Genomic DNA, 18,609 nt, shown 5'->3' on the forward strand with positions numbered 1-18,609 from the left:
TTCTCTATGAGATAGTAAAAGAAGGTTCAAACTGAACAGCTGCTGTCAACGGCCATTCTAAGCTGAATGTGCCTGCTCTCGTCAGATCGCAGCATCAATGCAGCTTAAGGCTTGGCAAGTACCAGCATGGGAGACTGGCTGGGAATCCCAAGTTCCGTTGACCTTTTTGAACCTGAAAATTGTGTTAGTTTCTCTATGAGATAGTAAAAGAAGGTTCAAATTGAACAGCTGCTGTCAACAGCCATTCTAAGCTGAATGTGCCTGCTCTCGTCAGATCGCAGCAGCAATGCAGCTTAAGGCTTGGCAAGTACCAGCATGGGAGACTGGCTGGGAATCCCAAGTTCTGTTGACCTTTTTGAACCTGAAAATTGTGTTAGTTTCTCTATGAGATAGTAAAAGAAGGTTCAAATTGAACAGCTGCTGTCAACGGCCATTCTAAGCTGAATGTGCCTGCTCTCGTCAGATCGCAGCAGCTTAAGGCTTGGCAAGTACCAGCATGGGAGACTGGCTGGGAATCCCAAGTTCCGTTGACCTTTTTGAACCTGAAAATTGTGTTAGTTTCTCTATGAGATAGTAAAAGAAGGTTCAAATTGAACAGCTGCTGTCAACGGCCATTCTAAGCTGAATGTGCCTGCTCTCGTCAGATCGCAGCAGCAATGCAGCTTAAGGCTTGGCAAGTACCAGCATGGGAGACTGGCTGCGAATCCCAAGTTCCGTTGACCTTTTTGAACCTGAAAATTGTGTTAGTTTCTCTATAAGATAGTAAAAGAAGGTTCAAACTGAACAGCTGCTGTCAACGGCCATTCTAAGCTGAATGTGCCTGCTCTCGTCAGATCGCAGCAGCAATGCAGCTTAAGGCTTGGCAAGTACCAGCATGGGAGACTGGCTGGGAATCCCAAGTTCCGTTGACCTTTTTGAACCTGAAAATTGTGTTAGTTTCTCTATGAGATAGTAAAAGAAGGTTCAAATTGAACAGCTGCTGTCAACGGCCATTCTAAGCTGAATGTGCGTGCTCTTGTCGGATCACAGCAGCGATGCGGCTTAAGGCTTGGCAAGTACCAGCATGGGAGACTGGCTGCGAATCCCAAGTTCCGTTGACCTTTTTGAACCTGAAAATTGTGTTAGTTTCTCTATAAGATAGTAAAAGAAGGTTCAAACTGAACAGCTGCTGTCAACGGCCATTCTAAGCTGAATGTGCCTGCTCTCGTCAGATCGCAGCAGCAATGCAGCTTAAGGCTTGGCAAGTACCAGCATGGGAGACTGGCTGGGAATCCCAAGTTCTGTTGACCTTTTTGAACCTGAAAATTGTGTTAGTTTCTCTATGAGATAGTAAAAGAAGGTTCAAATTGAACAGCTGCTGTCAACGGCCATTCTAAGCTGAATGTGCCTGCTCTCGTCAGATCGCAGCAGCAATGCAGCTTAAGGCTTGGCAAGTACCAGCATGGGAGACTGGCTGGGAATCCCAAGTTCCGTTGACCTTTTTGAACCTGAAAATTGTGTTAGTTTCTCTATGAGATAGTAAAAGAAGGTTCAAACTGAACAGCTGCTGTCAACGGCCATTCTAAGCTGAATGTGCCTGCTCTCGTCAGATCGCAGCATCAATGCAGCTTAAGGCTTGGCAAGTACCAGCATGGGAGACTGGCTGGGAATCCCAAGTTCCGTTGACCTTTTTGAACCTGAAAATTGTGTTAGTTTCTCTATGAGATAGTAAAAGAAGGTTCAAATTGAACAGCTGCTGTCAACAGCCATTCTAAGCTGAATGTGCCTGCTCTCGTCAGATCGCAGCAGCAATGCAGCTTAAGGCTTGGCAAGTACCAGCATGGGAGACTGGCTGGGAATCCCAAGTTCTGTTGACCTTTTTGAACCTGAAAATTGTGTTAGTTTCTCTATGAGATAGTAAAAGAAGGTTCAAATTGAACAGCTGCTGTCAACGGCCATTCTAAGCTGAATGTGCCTGCTCTCGTCAGATCGCAGCAGCTTAAGGCTTGGCAAGTACCAGCATGGGAGACTGGCTGGGAATCCCAAGTTCCGTTGACCTTTTAGAACCTGAAAATTGTGTTAGTTTCTCTATGAGATAGTAAAAGAAGGTTCAAATTGAACAGCTGCTGTCAACGGCCATTCTAAGCTGAATGTGCCTGCTCTCGTCAGATCGCAGCAGCAATGCAGCTTAAGGCTTGGCAAGTACCAGCATGGGAGACTGGCTGGGAATCCCAAGTTCCGTTAACCTTTTTGAACCTGAAAATTGTGTTAGTTTCTCTATGAGATAGTAAAAGAAGGTTCAAATTGAACAGCTGCTGTCAACGGCCATTCTAAGCTGAATGTGCGTGCTCTTGTCGGATCACAGCAGCGATGCGGCTTAAGGCTTGGCAAGTACCAGCATGGGAGACTGGCTGCGAATCCCAAGTTCCGTTGACCTTTTTGAACCTGAAAATTGTGTTAGTTTCTCTATAAGATAGTAAAAGAAGGTTCAAACTGAACAGCTGCTGTCAACGGCCATTCTAAGCTGAATGTGCCTGCTCTCGTCAGATCGCAGCAGCAATGCAGCTTAAGGCTTGGCAAGTACCAGCATGGGAGACTGGCTGGGAATCCCAAGTTCCGTTGACCTTTTTGAACCTGAAAATTGTGTTAGTTTCTCTATGAGATAGTAAAAGAAGGTTCAAATTGAACAGCTGCTGTCAACGGCCATTCTAAGCTGAATGTGCGTGCTCTTGTCAGATCGCAGCAGCGATGCAGCTAAAGGCTTGGCAAGTACCAGCATGGGAGACTGGCTGGGAATCCCAAGTTCTGGTGACCTTTTTGAACCTGAAAATTGTGTTAGTTTCTCTATAAGATAGTAGAAGAAGGTTCAAATTGAACAACTGCTGTCAACGGCCATTCTAAGCTGAATGTGCCTGCTCTCGTCAGATCGCAGCAGCAATGCAGCTTAAGGCTTGGCAAGTACCAGCATGGGAGACTGGCTGGGAATCCCAAGTTCCGTTGACCTTTTTGAACCTGAAAATTGTGTTAGTTTCTCTATGAGATAGTAAAAGAAGGTTCAAATTGAACAGCTGCTGTCAACGGCCATTCTAAGCTCAATGTGCCTGCTCTCGTCAGATCGCAGCAGCAATGCAGCTTAAGGCTTGGCAAGTACCAGCATGGGAGACTGGCTGGGAATCCCAAGTTCCGTTGACCTTTTTGAACCTGAAAATTGTTAGTTTCTCTGTCAAAGATGGTAAAAGAAGGTTCAAATTGAACAGCTGCTGTCAACGGCCATTCTAAGCTGAATGTGCCTGCTCTCGTCAGATCGCAGCAGCAATGCAGCTTAAGGCTTGGCAAGTACCAGCATGGGAGACTGGCTGGGAATCCCAAGTTCCGTTGAGCTTTTTGAACCTGAAAATTGTGTTAGTTTCTCTATGAGATAGTAAAAGAAGGTTCAAATTGAACAGCTGCTGTCAACGGCCATTCTAAGCTGAATGTGCGTGCTCTCGTCAGATCGCAGCAGCAATGCAGCTTAAGGCTTGGCAAGTACCAGCATGGGAGACTGGCTGGGAATCCCAAGTTCCGTTGACCTTTTTGAACCTGAAAATTGTGTTAGTTTCTCTATGAGATAGTAAAAGAAGGTTCAAATTGAACAGCTGCTGTCAACGGCCATTCTAAGCTCAATGTGCCTGCTCTCGTCAGATCGCAGCAGCAATGCAGCTTAAGGCTTGGCAAGTACCAGCATGGGAGACTGGCTGGGAATCCCAAGTTCCGTTGACCTTTTTGAACCTGAAAATTGTTAGTTTCTCTGTCAAAGATGGTAAAAGAAGGTTCAAATTGAACTGCTGCTGTCAACGGCCATTCTAAGCTGAATGTGCCTGCTCTCGTCAGATCGCAGCAGCAATGCAGCTTAAGGCTTGGCAAGTACCAGCATGGGAGACTGGCTGGGAATCCCAAGTTCCGTTGACCTTTTTGAACCTGAAAATTGTTTTAGTTTCTCTATGAGATAGTAAAAGAAGGTTCAAACTGAACAGCTGCTGTCAACGGCCATTCTAAGCTGAATGTGCCTGCTCTCGTCAGATCGCAGCAGCAATGCAGCTTAAGGCTTGGCAAGTACCAGCATGGGAGACTGGCTGGGAATCCCAAGTTCCGTTGACCTTTTTGAACCTGAAAATTGTGTTAGTTTCTCTATGAGATAGTAAAAGAAGGTTCAAACTGAACAGCTGCTGTCAACGGCCATTCTAAGCTGAATGTGCCTGCTCTCGTCAGATCGCAGCATCAATGCAGCTTAAGGCTTGGCAAGTACCAGCATGGGAGACTGGCTGGGAATCCCAAGTTCCGTTGACCTTTTTGAACCTGAAAATTGTGTTAGTTTCTCTATGAGATAGTAAAAGAAGGTTCAAATTGAACAGCTGCTGTCAACAGCCATTCTAAGCTGAATGTGCCTGCTCTCGTCAGATCGCAGCAGCAATGCAGCTTAAGGCTTGGCAAGTACCAGCATGGGAGACTGGCTGGGAATCCCAAGTTCCGTTGACCTTTTTGAACCTGAAAATTGTGTTAGTTTCTCTATGAGATAGTAAAAGAAGGTTCAAATTGAACAGCTGCTGTCAACGGCCATTCTAAGCTGAATGTGCCTGCTCTCGTCAGATCGCAGCAGCAATGCAGCTTAAGGCTTGGCAAGTACCAGCATGGGAGACTGGCTGGGAATCCCAAGTTCCGTTGACCTTTTTGAACCTGAAAATTGTTAGTTTCTCTGTCAAAGATGGTAAAAGAAGGTTCAAATTGAACAGCTGCTGTCAACGGCCATTCTAAGCTGAATGTGCCTGCTCTCGTCAGATTGCAGCAGCAATGCAGCTTAAGGCTTGGCAAGTACCAGCATGGGAGACTGGCTGGGAATCCCAAGTTCCGTTGACCTTTTTGAACCTGAAAATTGTGTTAGTTTCTCTATGAGATAGTAAAAGAAGGTTCAAACTGAACAGCTGCTGTCAACGGCCATTCTAAGCTGAATGTGCCTGCTCTCGTCAGATCGCAGCAGCAATGCAGCTTAAGGCTTGGCAAGTACCAGCATGGGAGACTGGCTGGGAATCCCAAGTTCCGTTGACCTTTTTGAACCTGAAAATTGTGTTAGTTTCTCTATGAGATAGTAAAAGAAGGTTCAAACTGAACAGCTGCTGTCAACGGCCATTCTAAGCTGAATGTGCCTGCTCTCGTCAGATCGCAGCATCAATGCAGCTTAAGGCTTGGCAAGTACCAGCATGGGAGACTGGCTGGGAATCCCAAGTTCCGTTGACCTTTTTGAACCTGAAAATTGTGTTAGTTTCTCTATGAGATAGTAAAAGAAGGTTCAAATTGAACAGCTGCTGTCAACAGCCATTCTAAGCTGAATGTGCCTGCTCTCGTCAGATCGCAGCAGCAATGCAGCTTAAGGCTTGGCAAGTACCAGCATGGGAGACTGGCTGGGAATCCCAAGTTCCGTTGACCTTTTTGAACCTGAAAATTGTGTTAGTTTCTCTATGAGATAGTAAAAGAAGGTTCAAATTGAACAGCTGCTGTCAACGGCCATTCTAAGCTGAATGTGCCTGCTCTCGTCAGATCGCAGCAGCAATGCAGCTTAAGGCTTGGCAAGTACCAGCATGGGAGACTGGCTGGGAATCCCAAGTTCCGTTGACCTTTTTGAACCTGAAAATTGTGTTAGTTTCTCTATGAGATAGTAAAAGAAGGTTCAAACTGAACAGCTGCTGTCAACGGCCATTCTAAGCTGAATGTGCCTGCTCTCGTCAGATCGCAGCAGCAATGCAGCTTAAGGCTTGGCAAGTACCAGCATGGGAGACTGGCTGGGAATCCCAAGTTCCGTTGACCTTTTTGAACCTGAAAATTGTGTTAGTTTCTCTATGAGATAGTAAAAGAAGGTTCAAACTGAACAGCTGCTGTCAACGGCCATTCTAAGCTGAATGTGCCTGCTCTCGTCAGATCGCAGCATCAATGCAGCTTAAGGCTTGGCAAGTACCAGCATTGGAGACTGGCTGGGAATCCCAAGTTCCGTTGACCTTTTTGAACCTGAAAATTGTGTTAGTTTCTCTATGAGATAGTAAAAGAAGGTTCAAATTGAACAGCTTCTGTCAACAGCCATTCTAAGCTGAATGTGCCTGCTCTCGTCAGATCGCAGCAGCAATGCAGCTAAAGGCTTGGCAAGTACCAGCATGGGAGACTGGCTGGGAATCCCAAGTTCTGTTGACCTTTTTGAACCTGAAAATTGTGTTAGTTTCTCTATGAGATAGTAAAAGAAGGTTCAAATTGAACAGCTGCTGTCAACGGCCATTCTAAGCTGAATGTGCCTGCTCTCGTCAGATCGCAGCAGCAATGCAGCTTAAGGCTTGGCAAGTACCAGCATGGGAGACTGGCTGGAAATCCCAAGTTCCGTTAACCTTTTTGAACCTGAAAATTGTGTTAGTTTCTCTATGAGATAGTAAAAGAAGGTTCAAACTGAACAGCTGCTGTCAACGGCCATTCTAAGCTGAATGTGCCTGCTCTCGTCAGATCGCAGCATCAATGCAGCTTAAGGCTTGGCAAGTACCAGCATGGGAGACTGGCTGGGAATCCCAAGTTCCGTTGACCTTTTTGAACCTGAAAATTGTGTTAGTTTCTCTATGAGATAGTAAAAGAAGGTTCAAATTGAACAGCTGCTGTCAACAGCCATTCTAAGCTGAATGTGCCTGCTCTCGTCATATCGCAGCAGCAATGCAGCTTAAGGCTTGGCAAGTACCAGCATGGGAGACTGGCTGGGAATCCCAAGTTCTGTTGACCTTTTTGAACCTGAAAATTGTGTTAGTTTCTCTATGAGATAGTAAAAGAAGGTTCAAATTGAACAGCTGCTGTCAACGGCCATTCTAAGCTGAATGTGCCTGCTCTTATCAGATCGCAGCAGCTTAAGGCTTGGCAAGTACCAGCATGGGAGACTGGCTGGGAATCCCAAGTTCTGTTGACCTTTTTGAACCTGAAAATTGTGTTAGTTTCTCTATGAGATAGTAAAAGAAGGTTCAAATTGAACAGCTGCTGTCAACGGCCATTCTAAGCTGAATGTGCCTGCTCTCGTCAGATCGCAGCAGCTTAAGGCTTGGCAAGTACCAGCATGGGAGACTGGCTGGGAATCCCAAGTTCCGTTGACCTTTTTGAACCTGAAAATTGTGTTAGTTTCTCTATGAGATAGTAAAAGAAGGTTCAAACTGAACAGCTGCTGTCAACGGCCATTCTAAGCTGAATGTGCCTGCTCTCGTCAGATCGCAGCAGCAATGCAGCTTAAGGCTTGGCAAGTACCAGCATGGGAGACTGGCTGGGAATCCCAAGTTCCGTTGACCTTTTTGAACCTGAAAATTGTGTTAGTTTCTCTATGAGATAGTAAAAGAAGGTTCAAACTGAACAGCTGCTGTCAACGGCCATTCTAAGCTGAATGTGCCTGCTCTCGTCAGATCGCAGCATCAATGCAGCTTAAGGCTTGGCAAGTACCAGCATGGGAGACTGGCTGGGAATCCCAAGTTCCGTTGACCTTTTTGAACCTGAAAATTGTGTTAGTTTCTCTATGAGATAGTAAAAGAAGGTTCAAATTGAACAGCTGCTGTCAACAGCCATTCTAAGCTGAATGTGCCTGCTCTCGTCAGATCGCAGCAGCAATGCAGCTTAAGGCTTGGCAAGTACCAGCATGGGAGACTGGCTGGGAATCCCAAGTTCTGTTGACCTTTTTGAACCTGAAAATTGTGTTAGTTTCTCTATGAGATAGTAAAAGAAGGTTCAAATTGAACAGCTGCTGTCAACGGCCATTCTAAGCTGAATGTGCCTGCTCTCGTCAGATCGCAGCAGCAATGCAGCTTAAGGCTTGGCAAGTACCAGCATGGGAGACTGGCTGGGAATCACAAGTTCCGTTGACCTTTTTGAACCTGAAAATTGTGTTAGTTTCTCTATGAGATAGTAAAAGAAGGTTCAAATTGAACAGCTGCTGTCAACGGCCATTCTAAGCTGAATGTGCCTGCTCTCGTCAGATCGCAGCAGCAATGCAGCTTAAGGCTTGGCAAGTACCAGCATGGGAGACTGGCTGGGAATCCCAAGTTCCGTTGACCTTTTTGAACCTGAAAATTGTTAGTTTCTCTGTCAAAGATGGTAAAAGAAGGTTCAAATTGAACAGCTGCTGTCAACGGCCATTCTAAGCTGAATGTGCCTGCTCTCGTCAGATCGCAGCAGCAATGCAGCTTAAGGCTTGGCAAGTACCAGCATGGGAGACTGGCTGGGAATCCCAAGTTCCGTTGACCTTTTTGAACCTGAAAATTGTGTTAGTTTCTCTATGAGATAGTAAAAGAAGGTTCAAACTGAACAGCTGCTGTCAACGGCCATTCTAAGCTGAATGTGCCTGCTCTCGTCAGATCGCAGCATCAATGCAGCTTAAGGCTTGGCAAGTACCAGCATGGGAGACTGGCTGGGAATCCCAAGTTCCGTTGACCTTTTTGAACCTGAAAATTGTGTTAGTTTCTCTATGAGATAGTAAAAGAAGGTTCAAATTGAACAGCTGCTGTCAACAGCCATTCTAAGCTGAATGTGCCTGCTCTCGTCAGATCGCAGCAGCAATGCAGCTTAAGGCTTGGCAAGTACCAGCATGGGAGACTGGCTGGGAATCCCAAGTTCCGTTGACCTTTTTGAACCTGAAAATTGTGTTAGTTTCTCTATGAGATAGTAAAAGAAGGTTCAAATTGAACAGCTGCTGTCAACGGCCATTCTAAGCTGAATGTGCCTGCTCTCGTCAGATCGCAGCAGCAATGCAGCTTAAGGCTTGGCAAGTACCAGCATGGGAGACTGGCTGGGAATCCCAAGTTCCGTTGACCTTTTTGAACCTGAAAATTGTTAGTTTCTCTGTCAAAGATGGTAAAAGAAGGTTCAAATTGAACAGCTGCTGTCAACGGCCATTCTAAGCTGAATGTGCCTGCTCTCGTCAGATTGCAGCAGCAATGCAGCTTAAGGCTTGGCAAGTACCAGCATGGGAGACTGGCTGGGAATCCCAAGTTCCGTTGACCTTTTTGAACCTGAAAATTGTGTTAGTTTCTCTATGAGATAGTAAAAGAAGGTTCAAACTGAACAGCTGCTGTCAACGGCCATTCTAAGCTGAATGTGCCTGCTCTCGTCAGATCGCAGCAGCAATGCAGCTTAAGGCTTGGCAAGTACCAGCATGGGAGACTGGCTGGGAATCCCAAGTTCCGTTGACCTTTTTGAACCTGAAAATTGTGTTAGTTTCTCTATGAGATAGTAAAAGAAGGTTCAAACTGAACAGCTGCTGTCAACGGCCATTCTAAGCTGAATGTGCCTGCTCTCGTCAGATCGCAGCATCAATGCAGCTTAAGGCTTGGCAAGTACCAGCATGGGAGACTGGCTGGGAATCCCAAGTTCCGTTGACCTTTTTGAACCTGAAAATTGTGTTAGTTTCTCTATGAGATAGTAAAAGAAGGTTCAAATTGAACAGCTGCTGTCAACAGCCATTCTAAGCTGAATGTGCCTGCTCTCGTCAGATCGCAGCAGCAATGCAGCTTAAGGCTTGGCAAGTACCAGCATGGGAGACTGGCTGGGAATCCCAAGTTCCGTTGACCTTTTTGAACCTGAAAATTGTGTTAGTTTCTCTATGAGATAGTAAAAGAAGGTTCAAATTGAACAGCTGCTGTCAACGGCCATTCTAAGCTGAATGTGCCTGCTCTCGTCAGATCGCAGCAGCAATGCAGCTTAAGGCTTGGCAAGTACCAGCATGGGAGACTGGCTGGGAATCCCAAGTTCCGTTGACCTTTTTGAACCTGAAAATTGTGTTAGTTTCTCTATGAGATAGTAAAAGAAGGTTCAAACTGAACAGCTGCTGTCAACGGCCATTCTAAGCTGAATGTGCCTGCTCTCGTCAGATCGCAGCAGCAATGCAGCTTAAGGCTTGGCAAGTACCAGCATGGGAGACTGGCTGGGAATCCCAAGTTCCGTTGACCTTTTTGAACCTGAAAATTGTGTTAGTTTCTCTATGAGATAGTAAAAGAAGGTTCAAACTGAACAGCTGCTGTCAACGGCCATTCTAAGCTGAATGTGCCTGCTCTCGTCAGATCGCAGCATCAATGCAGCTTAAGGCTTGGCAAGTACCAGCATGGGAGACTGGCTGGGAATCCCAAGTTCCGTTGACCTTTTTGAACCTGAAAATTGTGTTAGTTTCTCTATGAGATAGTAAAAGAAGGTTCAAATTGAACAGCTTCTGTCAACAGCCATTCTAAGCTGAATGTGCCTGCTCTCGTCAGATCGCAGCAGCAATGCAGCTAAAGGCTTGGCAAGTACCAGCATGGGAGACTGGCTGGGAATCCCAAGTTCTGTTGACCTTTTTGAACCTGAAAATTGTGTTAGTTTCTCTATGAGATAGTAAAAGAAGGTTCAAATTGAACAGCTGCTGTCAACGGCCATTCTAAGCTGAATGTGCCTGCTCTCGTCAGATCGCAGCAGCAATGCAGCTTAAGGCTTGGCAAGTACCAGCATGGGAGACTGGCTGGAAATCCCAAGTTCCGTTGACCTTTTTGAACCTGAAAATTGTGTTAGTTTCTCTATGAGATAGTAAAAGAAGGTTCAAACTGAACAGCTGCTGTCAACGGCCATTCTAAGCTGAATGTGCCTGCTCTCGTCAGATCGCAGCATCAATGCAGCTTAAGGCTTGGCAAGTACCAGCATGGGAGACTGGCTGGGAATCCCAAGTTCCGTTGACCTTTTTGAACCTGAAAATTGTGTTAGTTTCTCTATGAGATAGTAAAAGAAGGTTCAAATTGAACAGCTGCTGTCAACAGCCATTCTAAGCTGAATGTGCCTGCTCTCGTCATATCGCAGCAGCAATGCAGCTTAAGGCTTGGCAAGTACCAGCATGGGAGACTGGCTGGGAATCCCAAGTTCTGTTGACCTTTTTGAACCTGAAAATTGTGTTAGTTTCTCTATGAGATAGTAAAAGAAGGTTCAAATTGAACAGCTGCTGTCAACGGCCATTCTAAGCTGAATGTGCCTGCTCTTATCAGATCGCAGCAGCTTAAGGCTTGGCAAGTACCAGCATGGGAGACTGGCTGGGAATCCCAAGTTCTGTTGACCTTTTTGAACCTGAAAATTGTGTTAGTTTCTCTATGAGATAGTAAAAGAAGGTTCAAATTGAACAGCTGCTGTCAACGGCCATTCTAAGCTGAATGTGCCTGCTCTCGTCAGATCGCAGCAGCTTAAGGCTTGGCAAGTACCAGCATGGGAGACTGGCTGGGAATCCCAAGTTCCGTTGACCTTTTTGAACCTGAAAATTGTGTTAGTTTCTCTATGAGATAGTAAAAGAAGGTTCAAACTGAACAGCTGCTGTCAACGGCCATTCTAAGCTGAATGTGCCTGCTCTCGTCAGATCGCAGCAGCAATGCAGCTTAAGGCTTGGCAAGTACCAGCATGGGAGACTGGCTGGGAATCCCAAGTTCCGTTGACCTTTTTGAACCTGAAAATTGTGTTAGTTTCTCTATGAGATAGTAAAAGAAGGTTCAAACTGAACAGCTGCTGTCAACGGCCATTCTAAGCTGAATGTGCCTGCTCTCGTCAGATCGCAGCATCAATGCAGCTTAAGGCTTGGCAAGTACCAGCATGGGAGACTGGCTGGGAATCCCAAGTTCCGTTGACCTTTTTGAACCTGAAAATTGTGTTAGTTTCTCTATGAGATAGTAAAAGAAGGTTCAAATTGAACAGCTGCTGTCAACAGCCATTCTAAGCTGAATGTGCCTGCTCTCGTCAGATCGCAGCAGCAATGCAGCTTAAGGCTTGGCAAGTACCAGCATGGGAGACTGGCTGGGAATCCCAAGTTCTGTTGACCTTTTTGAACCTGAAAATTGTGTTAGTTTCTCTATGAGATAGTAAAAGAAGGTTCAAATTGAACAGCTGCTGTCAACGGCCATTCTAAGCTGAATGTGCCTGCTCTCGTCAGATCGCAGCAGCTTAAGGCTTGGCAAGTACCAGCATGAGAGACTGGCTGGGAATCCCAAGTTCCGTTGACCTTTTTGAACCTGAAAATTGTGTTAGTTTCTCTATGAGATAGTAAAAGAAGGTTCAAATTGAACAGCTGCTGTCAACGGCCATTCTAAGCTGAATGTGCCTGCTCTCGTCAGATCGCAGCAGCAATGCAGCTTAAGGCTTGGCAAGTACCAGCATGGGAGACTGGCTGGGAATCCCAAGTTCCGTTGACCTTTTTGAACCTGAAAATTGTTAGTTTCTCTGTCAAAGATGGTAAAAGAAGGTTCAAATTGAACAGCTGCTGTCAACGGCCATTCTAAGCTGAATGTGCCTGCTCTCGTCAGATCGCAGCAGCAATGCAGCTTAAGGCTTGGCAAGTACCAGCATGGGAGACTGGCTGGGAATCCCAAGTTCCGTTGACCTTTTTGAACCTGAAAATTGTGTTAGTTTCTCTATGAGATAGTAAAAGAAGGTTCAAACTGAACAGCTGCTGTCAACGGCCATTCTAAGCTGAATGTGCCTGCTCTCGTCAGATCGCAGCAGCAATGCAGCTTAAGGCTTGGCAAGTACCAGCATGGGAGTCTGGCTGGGAATCCCAAGTTCCGTTGACCTTTTTGAACCTGAAAATTGTGTTAGTTTCTCTATGAGATAGTTAAAGAAGGTTCAAATTGAACAGCTGCTGTCAACGGCCATTCTAAGCTGAATGTGCCTGCTCTCGTCAGATCGCAGCAGCAATGCAGCTTAAGGCTTGGCAAGTACCAGCATGGGAGACTGGCTGGGAATCCCAAGTTCTGTTGACCTTTTTGAACCTGAAAATTGTGTTAGTTTTTCTATGAGATAGTAAAAGAAAGTTCAAATTGAACAGCTGCTGTCAACGGCCATTCTAAGCTGAATGTGCCTGCTCTCGTCAGATCGCAGCAGCAATGCAGCTTAAGGCTTTGCAAGTACCAGCATGGGAGACTGGCTGGGAATCCCAAGTTCTGTTGACCTTTTTGAACCTGAAAATTGTGTTAGTTTCTCTATGAGATAGTAAAAGAAGGTTCAAATTGAACAGCTGCTGTCAACGGCCATTCTAAGCTGAATGTGCCTGCTCTCGTCAGATTGCAGCAGCAATGCAGCTTAAGGCTTGGCAAGTACCAGCATGGGAGACGGGCTGGGAATCCCAAGTTCCGTTGACCTTTTTGAACCTGAAAATTGTGTTAGTTTCTCTATGAGATAGTAAAAGAAGGTTCAAACTGAACAGCTGCTGTCAACGGCCATTCTAAGCTGAATGTGCCTGCTCTCGTCAGATCGCAGCAGCAATGCAGCTTAAGGCTTGGCAAGTACCAGCATGGGAGACTGGCTGGGAATCCCAAGTTCCGTTGACCTTTTTGAACCTGAAAATTGTGTTAGTTTCTCTATGAGATAGTAAAAGAAGGTTCAAATTGAACAGCTGCTGTCAACGGCCATTCTAAGCTGAATGTGCGTGCTCTTGTCAGATCGCAGCAGCGATGCAGCTAAAGGCTTGGCAAGTACCAGCATGGGAGACTGGCTGGGAATCCCAAGTTCTGGTGACCTTTTTGAACCTGAAAATTGTGTTAGTTTCTCTATAAGATAGTAGAAGAAGGTTCAAATTGAACAACTACTGTCAACGGCCATTCTAAGCTGAATGTGCCTGCTCTCGTCAGATCGCAGCAGCAATGCAGCTTAAGGCTTGGCAAGTACCAGCATGGGAGACTGGCTGGGAATTCCAAGTTCCGTTGACCTTTTTGAACCTGAAAATTGTGTTAGTTTCTCTATGAGATAGTAAAAGAAGGTTCAAATTGAACAGCTGCTGTCAACGGCCATTCTAAGCTCAATGTGCCTGCTCTCGTCAGATCGCAGCAGCAATGCAGCTTAAGGCTTGGCAAGTACCAGCATGGGAGACTGGCTGGGAATCCCAAGTTCCGTTGACCTTTTTGAACCTGAAAATTGTTAGTTTCTCTGTCAAAGATGGTAAAAGAAGGTTCAAATTGAACAGCTGCTGTCAACGGCCATTCTAAGCTGAATGTGCCTGCTCTCGTCAGATCGCAGCAGCAATGCAGCTTAAGGCTTGGCAAGTACCAGCATGGGAGACTGGCTGGGAATCCCAAGTTCCGTTGACCTTTTTGAACCTGAAAATTGTGTTAGTTTCTCTATGAGATAGTAAAAGAAGGTTCAAATTGAACAGCTGCTGTCAACGGCCATTCTAAGCTGAATGTGCGTGCTCTCGTCAGATCGCAGCAGCAATGCAGCTTAAGGCTTGGCAAGTACCAGCATGGGAGACTGGCTGGGAATCCCAAGTTCCGTTGACCTTTTTGAACCTGAAAATTGTGTTAGTTTCTCTATGAGATAGTAAAAGAAGGTTCAAATTGAACAACTGCTGTCAACGGCCATTCTAAGCTGAATGTGCCTGCTCTCGTCAGATCGCAGCAGCAATGCAGCTTAAGGCTTGGCAAGTACCAGCATGGGAGACTGGCTGGGAATCCCAAGTTCCGTTGACCTTTTTGAACCTGAAAATTGTGTTAGTTTCTCTATGAGATAGTAAAAGAAGGTTCAAATTGAACAGCTGCTGTCAACGGCCATTCTAAGCTCAATGTGCCTGCTCTCGTCAGATCGCAGCAGCAATGCAGCTTAAGGCTTGTCAAGTACCAGCATGGGAGACTGGCTGGGAATCCCAAGTTCCGTTGACCTTTTTGAACCTGAAAATTGTTAGTTTCTCTGTCAAAGATGGTAAAAGAAGGTTCAAATTGAACAGCTGCTGTCAACGGCCATTCTAAGCTGAATGTGCCTGCTCTCGTCAGATTGCAGCAGCAATGCAGCTTAAGGCTTGGCAAGTACCAGCATGGGAGACTGGCTGGGAATCCCAAGTTCCGTTGACCTTTTTGAACCTGAAAATTGTTTTAGTTTCTCTATGAGATAGTAAAAGAAGGTTCAAACTGAACAGCTGCTGTCAACGGCCATTCTAAGCTGAATGTGCCTGCTCTCGTCAGATCGCAGCAGCAATGCAGCTTAAGGCTTGGCAAGTACCAGCATGGGAGACTGGCTGGGAATCCCAAGTTCCGTTGACCTTTTTGAACCTGAAAATTGTGTTAGTTTCTCTATGAGATAGTAAAAGAAGGTTCAAACTGAACAGCTGCTGTCAACGGCCATTCTAAGCTGAATGTGCCTGCTCTCTTCAGATCGCAGCATCAATGCAGCTTAAGGCTTGGCAAGTACCAGCATGGGAGACTGGCTGGGAATCCCAAGTTCCGTTGACCTTTTTGAACCTGAAAATTGTGTTAGTTTCTCTATGAGATAGTAAAAGAAGGTTCAAATTGAACAGCTGCTGTCAACAGCCATTCTAAGCTGAATGTGCCTGCTCTCGTCAGATCGCAGCAGCAATGCAGCTTAAGGCTTGGAAAGTACCAGCATGGGAGACTGGCTGGGAATCCCAAGTTCCGTTGACCTTTTTGAACCTGAAAATTGTGTTAGTTTCTCTATGAGATAGTAAAAGAAGGTTCAAATTGAACAGCTGCTGTCAACGGCCATTCTAAGCTGAATGTGCCTGCTCTCGTCAGATCGCAGCAGCAATGCAGCTTAAGGCTTGGCAAGTACCAGCATGGGAGACTGGCTGGGAATCCCAAGTTCCGTTGACCTTTTTGAACCTGAAAATTGTTAGTTTCTCTGTCAAAGATGGTAAAAGAAGGTTCAAATTGAACAGCTGCTGTCAACGGCCATTCTAAGCTGAATGTGCCTGCTCTCGTCAGATCGCAGCAGCAATGCAGCTTAAGGCTTGGCAAGTACCAGCATGGGAGACTGGCTGGGAATCCCAAGTTCCGTTGACCTTTTTGAACCTGAAAATTGTGTTAGTTTCTCTATGAGATAGTAAAAGAAGGTTCAAATTGAACAGCTGCTGTCAACGGCCATTCTAAGCTGAATGTGCCTGCTCTCATCAGATCGCAGCAGCTTAAGGCTTGGCAAGTACCAGCATGGGAGACTGGCTGGGAATCCCAAGTTCTGTTGACCTTTTTGAACCTGAAAATTGTGTTAGTTTCTCTATGAGATAGTAAAAGAAGGTTCAAATTGAACAGCTGCTGTCAACGGCCATTCTAAGCTGAATGTGCCTGCTCTCGTCAGATCGCAGCAGCTTAAGGCTTGGCAAGTACCAGCATGGGAGACTGGCTGGGAATCCCAAGTTCCGTTGACCTTTTTGAACCTGAAAATTGTGTTAGTTTCTCTATGAGATAGTAAAAGAAGGTTCAAACTGAACAGCTGCTGTCAACGGCCATTCTAAGCTGAATGTGCCTGCTCTCGTCAGATCGCAGCAGCAATGAAGCTTAAGGCTTGGCAAGTACCAGCATGGGAGACTGGCTGGGAATCCCAAGTTCCGTTGACCTTTTTGAACCTGAAAATTGTGTTAGTTTCTCTATGAGATAGTAAAAGAAGGTTCAAACTGAACAGCTGCTGTCAACGGCCATTCTAAGCTGAATGTGCCTGCTCTCGTCAGATCGCAGCATCAATGCAGCTTAAGGCTTGGCAAGTACCAGCATGGGAGACTGGCTGGGAATCCCAAGTTCTGTTGACCTTTTTGAACCTGAAAATTGTGTTAGTTTCTCTATGAGATAGTAAAAGAAGGTTCAAATTGAACAGCTGCTGTCAACAGCCATTCTAAGCTGAATGTGCCTGCTCTCGTCAGATCGCAGCAGCAATGCAGCTTAAGGCTTGGCAAGTACCAGCATGGGAGACTGGCTGGGAATCCCAAGTTCTGTTGACCTTTTTGAACCTGAAAATTGTGTTAGTTTCTCTATGAGATAGTAAAAGAAGGTTCAAATTGAACAGCTGCTGTCAACGGCCATTCTAAGCTGAATGTGCCTGCTCTCGTCAGATCGCAGCAGCAATGCAGCTTAAGGCTTGGCAAGTACCAGCATGGGAGACTGGCTGGGAATCCCAAGTTCCGTTGACCTTTTTGAACCTGAAAATTGTGTTAGTTTCTCTATGAGATAGTAAAAGAAGGTTCAAATTGAACAGCTGCTGTCAACGGCCATTCTAAGCTGAATGTGCCTGCTCTCATCAGATCGCAGCAGCTTAAGGCTTGGCAAGTACCAGCATGGGAGACTGGCTGGGAATCCCAAGTTCTGTTGACCTTTTTGAACCTGAAAATTGTGTTAGTTTCTCTATGAGATAGTAAAAGAAGGTTCAAATTGAACAGCTGCTGTCAACGGCCATTCTAAGCTGAATGTGCCTGCTCTCGTCAGATCGCAGCAGCTTAAGGCTTGGCAAGTACCAGCATGGGAGACTGGCTGGGAATCCCAAGTTCCGTTGACCTTTTTGAACCTGAAAATTGTGTTAGTTTCTCTATGAGATAGTAAAAGAAGGTTCAAACTGAACAGCTGCTGTCAACGGCCATTCTAAGCTGAATGTGCCTGCTCTCGTCAGATCGCAGCAGCAATGAAGCTTAAGGCTTGGCAAGTACCAGCATGGGAGACTGGCTGGGAATCCCAAGTTCCGTTGACCTTTTTGAACCTGAAAATTGTGTTAGTTTCTCTATGAGATAGTAAAAGAAGGTTCAAATTGAACAGCTGCTGTCAACGGCCATTCTAAGCTGAATGTGCCTGCTCTCGTCAGATCGCAGCAGCTTAAGGCTTGGCAAGTACCAGCATGAGAGACTGGCTGGGAATCCCAAGTTCCGTTGACCTTTTTGAACCTGAAAATTGTGTTAGTTTCTCTATGAGATAGTAAAAGAAGGTTCAAATTGAACAGCTGCTGTCAACGGCCATTCTAAGCTGAATGTGCCTGCTCTCGTCAGATCGCAGCAGCAATGCAGCTTAAGGCTTGGCAAGTACCAGCATGGGAGACTGGCTGGGAATCCCAAGTTCCGTTGACCTTTTTGAACCTGAAAATTGTGTTAGTTTCTCTATGAGATAGTAAAAGAAGGTTCAAATTGAACAGCTGCTGTCAACGGCCATTCTAAGCTGAATGTGCCTGCTCTCGTCAGATCGCAGCAGCAATGCAGCTTAAGGCTTGGCAAGTACCAGCATGGGAGACTGGCTGGGAATCCCAAGTTCCGTTGACCTTTTTGAACCTGAAAATTGTGTTAGTTTCTCTATGAGATAGTAAAAGAAAGTTCAAACTGAACAGCTGCTGTCAACGGCCATTCTAAGCTGAATGTGCCTGCTCTCGTCAGATCGCAGCAGCAATGCAGCTTAAGGCTTGGCAAGTACCAGCATGGGAGTCTGGCTGGGAATCCCAAGTTCCGTTGACCTTTTTGAACCTGAAAATTGTGTTAGTTTCTCTATGAGATAGTTAAAGAAGGTTCAAATTGAACAGCTGCTGTCAACGGCCATTCTAAGCTGAATGTGCCTGCTCTCGTCAGATCGCAGCAGCAATGCAGCTTAAGGCTTGGCAAGTACCAGCATGGGAGACTGGCTGGGAATCCCAAGTTCTGTTGACCTTTTTGAACCTGAAAATTGTGTTAGTTTTTCTATGAGATAGTAAAAGAAAGTTCAAATTGAACAGCTGCTGTCAACGGCCATTCTAAGCTGAATGTGCCTGCTCTCGTCAGATCGCAGCAGCAATGCAGCTTAAGGCTTTGCAAGTACCAGCATGGGAGACTGGCTGGGAATCCCAAGTTCTGTTGACCTTTTTGAACCTGAAAATTGT

General features: G+C 45.8%; 83 pseudogenes; all 83 read left to right on the top strand.

Annotated features, from left to right (window-relative positions):
- The first annotated feature begins 44 nt into the window (after nucleotides 1-44).
- Nucleotides 45-163, top strand: LOC140084455 (5S ribosomal RNA; annotated as a pseudogene).
- A 70-nt stretch (nucleotides 164-233) lies between these two features.
- LOC140081913 (5S ribosomal RNA) lies at nucleotides 234-352 on the top strand (annotated as a pseudogene).
- Nucleotides 353-603: 251 nt separating this feature from the next.
- LOC140088311 (5S ribosomal RNA) lies at nucleotides 604-722 on the top strand (annotated as a pseudogene).
- Nucleotides 723-792: 70 nt separating this feature from the next.
- LOC140101537 (5S ribosomal RNA) lies at nucleotides 793-911 on the top strand (annotated as a pseudogene).
- A 259-nt stretch (nucleotides 912-1,170) lies between these two features.
- Nucleotides 1,171-1,289, top strand: LOC140081202 (5S ribosomal RNA; annotated as a pseudogene).
- Nucleotides 1,290-1,359: 70 nt separating this feature from the next.
- Nucleotides 1,360-1,478, top strand: LOC140101538 (5S ribosomal RNA; annotated as a pseudogene).
- A 70-nt stretch (nucleotides 1,479-1,548) lies between these two features.
- On the top strand, nucleotides 1,549-1,667 carry LOC140084456 (5S ribosomal RNA; annotated as a pseudogene).
- A 70-nt stretch (nucleotides 1,668-1,737) lies between these two features.
- Nucleotides 1,738-1,856, top strand: LOC140081914 (5S ribosomal RNA; annotated as a pseudogene).
- Nucleotides 1,857-2,107: 251 nt separating this feature from the next.
- Nucleotides 2,108-2,226, top strand: LOC140086683 (5S ribosomal RNA; annotated as a pseudogene).
- A 259-nt stretch (nucleotides 2,227-2,485) lies between these two features.
- Nucleotides 2,486-2,604, top strand: LOC140101540 (5S ribosomal RNA; annotated as a pseudogene).
- A 259-nt stretch (nucleotides 2,605-2,863) lies between these two features.
- Nucleotides 2,864-2,982, top strand: LOC140101541 (5S ribosomal RNA; annotated as a pseudogene).
- Nucleotides 2,983-3,052: 70 nt separating this feature from the next.
- LOC140088552 (5S ribosomal RNA) lies at nucleotides 3,053-3,171 on the top strand (annotated as a pseudogene).
- A 70-nt stretch (nucleotides 3,172-3,241) lies between these two features.
- On the top strand, nucleotides 3,242-3,360 carry LOC140088326 (5S ribosomal RNA; annotated as a pseudogene).
- A 70-nt stretch (nucleotides 3,361-3,430) lies between these two features.
- Nucleotides 3,431-3,549, top strand: LOC140087371 (5S ribosomal RNA; annotated as a pseudogene).
- Nucleotides 3,550-3,619: 70 nt separating this feature from the next.
- LOC140088553 (5S ribosomal RNA) lies at nucleotides 3,620-3,738 on the top strand (annotated as a pseudogene).
- Nucleotides 3,739-3,808: 70 nt separating this feature from the next.
- LOC140101542 (5S ribosomal RNA) lies at nucleotides 3,809-3,927 on the top strand (annotated as a pseudogene).
- Nucleotides 3,928-3,997: 70 nt separating this feature from the next.
- Nucleotides 3,998-4,116, top strand: LOC140101543 (5S ribosomal RNA; annotated as a pseudogene).
- A 70-nt stretch (nucleotides 4,117-4,186) lies between these two features.
- On the top strand, nucleotides 4,187-4,305 carry LOC140084100 (5S ribosomal RNA; annotated as a pseudogene).
- Nucleotides 4,306-4,375: 70 nt separating this feature from the next.
- LOC140090021 (5S ribosomal RNA) lies at nucleotides 4,376-4,494 on the top strand (annotated as a pseudogene).
- A 70-nt stretch (nucleotides 4,495-4,564) lies between these two features.
- LOC140101544 (5S ribosomal RNA) lies at nucleotides 4,565-4,683 on the top strand (annotated as a pseudogene).
- A 70-nt stretch (nucleotides 4,684-4,753) lies between these two features.
- LOC140086963 (5S ribosomal RNA) lies at nucleotides 4,754-4,872 on the top strand (annotated as a pseudogene).
- A 70-nt stretch (nucleotides 4,873-4,942) lies between these two features.
- Nucleotides 4,943-5,061, top strand: LOC140101545 (5S ribosomal RNA; annotated as a pseudogene).
- A 70-nt stretch (nucleotides 5,062-5,131) lies between these two features.
- Nucleotides 5,132-5,250, top strand: LOC140084457 (5S ribosomal RNA; annotated as a pseudogene).
- Nucleotides 5,251-5,320: 70 nt separating this feature from the next.
- On the top strand, nucleotides 5,321-5,439 carry LOC140090022 (5S ribosomal RNA; annotated as a pseudogene).
- A 70-nt stretch (nucleotides 5,440-5,509) lies between these two features.
- LOC140101546 (5S ribosomal RNA) lies at nucleotides 5,510-5,628 on the top strand (annotated as a pseudogene).
- Nucleotides 5,629-5,698: 70 nt separating this feature from the next.
- Nucleotides 5,699-5,817, top strand: LOC140101548 (5S ribosomal RNA; annotated as a pseudogene).
- A 70-nt stretch (nucleotides 5,818-5,887) lies between these two features.
- Nucleotides 5,888-6,006, top strand: LOC140090598 (5S ribosomal RNA; annotated as a pseudogene).
- A 70-nt stretch (nucleotides 6,007-6,076) lies between these two features.
- On the top strand, nucleotides 6,077-6,195 carry LOC140085021 (5S ribosomal RNA; annotated as a pseudogene).
- Nucleotides 6,196-6,265: 70 nt separating this feature from the next.
- Nucleotides 6,266-6,384, top strand: LOC140096193 (5S ribosomal RNA; annotated as a pseudogene).
- Nucleotides 6,385-6,454: 70 nt separating this feature from the next.
- Nucleotides 6,455-6,573, top strand: LOC140084101 (5S ribosomal RNA; annotated as a pseudogene).
- A 70-nt stretch (nucleotides 6,574-6,643) lies between these two features.
- Nucleotides 6,644-6,762, top strand: LOC140097723 (5S ribosomal RNA; annotated as a pseudogene).
- A 432-nt stretch (nucleotides 6,763-7,194) lies between these two features.
- LOC140101549 (5S ribosomal RNA) lies at nucleotides 7,195-7,313 on the top strand (annotated as a pseudogene).
- A 70-nt stretch (nucleotides 7,314-7,383) lies between these two features.
- LOC140084459 (5S ribosomal RNA) lies at nucleotides 7,384-7,502 on the top strand (annotated as a pseudogene).
- A 70-nt stretch (nucleotides 7,503-7,572) lies between these two features.
- On the top strand, nucleotides 7,573-7,691 carry LOC140081915 (5S ribosomal RNA; annotated as a pseudogene).
- Nucleotides 7,692-7,761: 70 nt separating this feature from the next.
- Nucleotides 7,762-7,880, top strand: LOC140085016 (5S ribosomal RNA; annotated as a pseudogene).
- Nucleotides 7,881-7,950: 70 nt separating this feature from the next.
- LOC140101550 (5S ribosomal RNA) lies at nucleotides 7,951-8,069 on the top strand (annotated as a pseudogene).
- Nucleotides 8,070-8,139: 70 nt separating this feature from the next.
- On the top strand, nucleotides 8,140-8,258 carry LOC140101552 (5S ribosomal RNA; annotated as a pseudogene).
- A 70-nt stretch (nucleotides 8,259-8,328) lies between these two features.
- Nucleotides 8,329-8,447, top strand: LOC140084460 (5S ribosomal RNA; annotated as a pseudogene).
- A 70-nt stretch (nucleotides 8,448-8,517) lies between these two features.
- LOC140090153 (5S ribosomal RNA) lies at nucleotides 8,518-8,636 on the top strand (annotated as a pseudogene).
- A 70-nt stretch (nucleotides 8,637-8,706) lies between these two features.
- LOC140101553 (5S ribosomal RNA) lies at nucleotides 8,707-8,825 on the top strand (annotated as a pseudogene).
- Nucleotides 8,826-8,895: 70 nt separating this feature from the next.
- Nucleotides 8,896-9,014, top strand: LOC140086964 (5S ribosomal RNA; annotated as a pseudogene).
- A 70-nt stretch (nucleotides 9,015-9,084) lies between these two features.
- Nucleotides 9,085-9,203, top strand: LOC140101554 (5S ribosomal RNA; annotated as a pseudogene).
- Nucleotides 9,204-9,273: 70 nt separating this feature from the next.
- On the top strand, nucleotides 9,274-9,392 carry LOC140084461 (5S ribosomal RNA; annotated as a pseudogene).
- A 70-nt stretch (nucleotides 9,393-9,462) lies between these two features.
- LOC140090154 (5S ribosomal RNA) lies at nucleotides 9,463-9,581 on the top strand (annotated as a pseudogene).
- A 70-nt stretch (nucleotides 9,582-9,651) lies between these two features.
- LOC140101555 (5S ribosomal RNA) lies at nucleotides 9,652-9,770 on the top strand (annotated as a pseudogene).
- A 70-nt stretch (nucleotides 9,771-9,840) lies between these two features.
- LOC140101556 (5S ribosomal RNA) lies at nucleotides 9,841-9,959 on the top strand (annotated as a pseudogene).
- A 70-nt stretch (nucleotides 9,960-10,029) lies between these two features.
- On the top strand, nucleotides 10,030-10,148 carry LOC140084462 (5S ribosomal RNA; annotated as a pseudogene).
- A 70-nt stretch (nucleotides 10,149-10,218) lies between these two features.
- LOC140085030 (5S ribosomal RNA) lies at nucleotides 10,219-10,337 on the top strand (annotated as a pseudogene).
- A 70-nt stretch (nucleotides 10,338-10,407) lies between these two features.
- Nucleotides 10,408-10,526, top strand: LOC140088420 (5S ribosomal RNA; annotated as a pseudogene).
- Nucleotides 10,527-10,596: 70 nt separating this feature from the next.
- LOC140084463 (5S ribosomal RNA) lies at nucleotides 10,597-10,715 on the top strand (annotated as a pseudogene).
- Nucleotides 10,716-10,785: 70 nt separating this feature from the next.
- On the top strand, nucleotides 10,786-10,904 carry LOC140097728 (5S ribosomal RNA; annotated as a pseudogene).
- Nucleotides 10,905-11,336: 432 nt separating this feature from the next.
- Nucleotides 11,337-11,455, top strand: LOC140101557 (5S ribosomal RNA; annotated as a pseudogene).
- A 70-nt stretch (nucleotides 11,456-11,525) lies between these two features.
- Nucleotides 11,526-11,644, top strand: LOC140084464 (5S ribosomal RNA; annotated as a pseudogene).
- Nucleotides 11,645-11,714: 70 nt separating this feature from the next.
- Nucleotides 11,715-11,833, top strand: LOC140081916 (5S ribosomal RNA; annotated as a pseudogene).
- Nucleotides 11,834-12,084: 251 nt separating this feature from the next.
- On the top strand, nucleotides 12,085-12,203 carry LOC140101559 (5S ribosomal RNA; annotated as a pseudogene).
- A 70-nt stretch (nucleotides 12,204-12,273) lies between these two features.
- LOC140101560 (5S ribosomal RNA) lies at nucleotides 12,274-12,392 on the top strand (annotated as a pseudogene).
- A 70-nt stretch (nucleotides 12,393-12,462) lies between these two features.
- Nucleotides 12,463-12,581, top strand: LOC140084613 (5S ribosomal RNA; annotated as a pseudogene).
- Nucleotides 12,582-12,651: 70 nt separating this feature from the next.
- Nucleotides 12,652-12,770, top strand: LOC140081203 (5S ribosomal RNA; annotated as a pseudogene).
- A 70-nt stretch (nucleotides 12,771-12,840) lies between these two features.
- LOC140094311 (5S ribosomal RNA) lies at nucleotides 12,841-12,959 on the top strand (annotated as a pseudogene).
- A 70-nt stretch (nucleotides 12,960-13,029) lies between these two features.
- On the top strand, nucleotides 13,030-13,148 carry LOC140094445 (5S ribosomal RNA; annotated as a pseudogene).
- Nucleotides 13,149-13,218: 70 nt separating this feature from the next.
- LOC140101561 (5S ribosomal RNA) lies at nucleotides 13,219-13,337 on the top strand (annotated as a pseudogene).
- A 259-nt stretch (nucleotides 13,338-13,596) lies between these two features.
- LOC140083758 (5S ribosomal RNA) lies at nucleotides 13,597-13,715 on the top strand (annotated as a pseudogene).
- Nucleotides 13,716-13,785: 70 nt separating this feature from the next.
- LOC140088555 (5S ribosomal RNA) lies at nucleotides 13,786-13,904 on the top strand (annotated as a pseudogene).
- Nucleotides 13,905-13,974: 70 nt separating this feature from the next.
- On the top strand, nucleotides 13,975-14,093 carry LOC140101562 (5S ribosomal RNA; annotated as a pseudogene).
- Nucleotides 14,094-14,163: 70 nt separating this feature from the next.
- Nucleotides 14,164-14,282, top strand: LOC140087374 (5S ribosomal RNA; annotated as a pseudogene).
- A 70-nt stretch (nucleotides 14,283-14,352) lies between these two features.
- LOC140101564 (5S ribosomal RNA) lies at nucleotides 14,353-14,471 on the top strand (annotated as a pseudogene).
- Nucleotides 14,472-14,541: 70 nt separating this feature from the next.
- LOC140094694 (5S ribosomal RNA) lies at nucleotides 14,542-14,660 on the top strand (annotated as a pseudogene).
- Nucleotides 14,661-14,730: 70 nt separating this feature from the next.
- Nucleotides 14,731-14,849, top strand: LOC140086965 (5S ribosomal RNA; annotated as a pseudogene).
- A 70-nt stretch (nucleotides 14,850-14,919) lies between these two features.
- Nucleotides 14,920-15,038, top strand: LOC140101565 (5S ribosomal RNA; annotated as a pseudogene).
- A 70-nt stretch (nucleotides 15,039-15,108) lies between these two features.
- On the top strand, nucleotides 15,109-15,227 carry LOC140088516 (5S ribosomal RNA; annotated as a pseudogene).
- A 70-nt stretch (nucleotides 15,228-15,297) lies between these two features.
- LOC140089144 (5S ribosomal RNA) lies at nucleotides 15,298-15,416 on the top strand (annotated as a pseudogene).
- Nucleotides 15,417-15,486: 70 nt separating this feature from the next.
- LOC140101566 (5S ribosomal RNA) lies at nucleotides 15,487-15,605 on the top strand (annotated as a pseudogene).
- A 70-nt stretch (nucleotides 15,606-15,675) lies between these two features.
- LOC140101567 (5S ribosomal RNA) lies at nucleotides 15,676-15,794 on the top strand (annotated as a pseudogene).
- A 432-nt stretch (nucleotides 15,795-16,226) lies between these two features.
- On the top strand, nucleotides 16,227-16,345 carry LOC140089849 (5S ribosomal RNA; annotated as a pseudogene).
- A 70-nt stretch (nucleotides 16,346-16,415) lies between these two features.
- On the top strand, nucleotides 16,416-16,534 carry LOC140085761 (5S ribosomal RNA; annotated as a pseudogene).
- A 70-nt stretch (nucleotides 16,535-16,604) lies between these two features.
- Nucleotides 16,605-16,723, top strand: LOC140081917 (5S ribosomal RNA; annotated as a pseudogene).
- A 70-nt stretch (nucleotides 16,724-16,793) lies between these two features.
- LOC140101568 (5S ribosomal RNA) lies at nucleotides 16,794-16,912 on the top strand (annotated as a pseudogene).
- Nucleotides 16,913-17,344: 432 nt separating this feature from the next.
- Nucleotides 17,345-17,463, top strand: LOC140089851 (5S ribosomal RNA; annotated as a pseudogene).
- Nucleotides 17,464-17,714: 251 nt separating this feature from the next.
- On the top strand, nucleotides 17,715-17,833 carry LOC140101570 (5S ribosomal RNA; annotated as a pseudogene).
- A 70-nt stretch (nucleotides 17,834-17,903) lies between these two features.
- On the top strand, nucleotides 17,904-18,022 carry LOC140101571 (5S ribosomal RNA; annotated as a pseudogene).
- Nucleotides 18,023-18,092: 70 nt separating this feature from the next.
- LOC140084614 (5S ribosomal RNA) lies at nucleotides 18,093-18,211 on the top strand (annotated as a pseudogene).
- A 70-nt stretch (nucleotides 18,212-18,281) lies between these two features.
- Nucleotides 18,282-18,400, top strand: LOC140081204 (5S ribosomal RNA; annotated as a pseudogene).
- Nucleotides 18,401-18,470: 70 nt separating this feature from the next.
- Nucleotides 18,471-18,589, top strand: LOC140094312 (5S ribosomal RNA; annotated as a pseudogene).
- Nucleotides 18,590-18,609: the final 20 nt, after the last annotated feature.

Source organism: Engystomops pustulosus, chromosome 9, assembly GCF_040894005.1.
Source record: "Engystomops pustulosus chromosome 9, aEngPut4.maternal, whole genome shotgun sequence".
Taxonomy (NCBI): domain Eukaryota; kingdom Metazoa; phylum Chordata; class Amphibia; order Anura; family Leptodactylidae; genus Engystomops; species Engystomops pustulosus.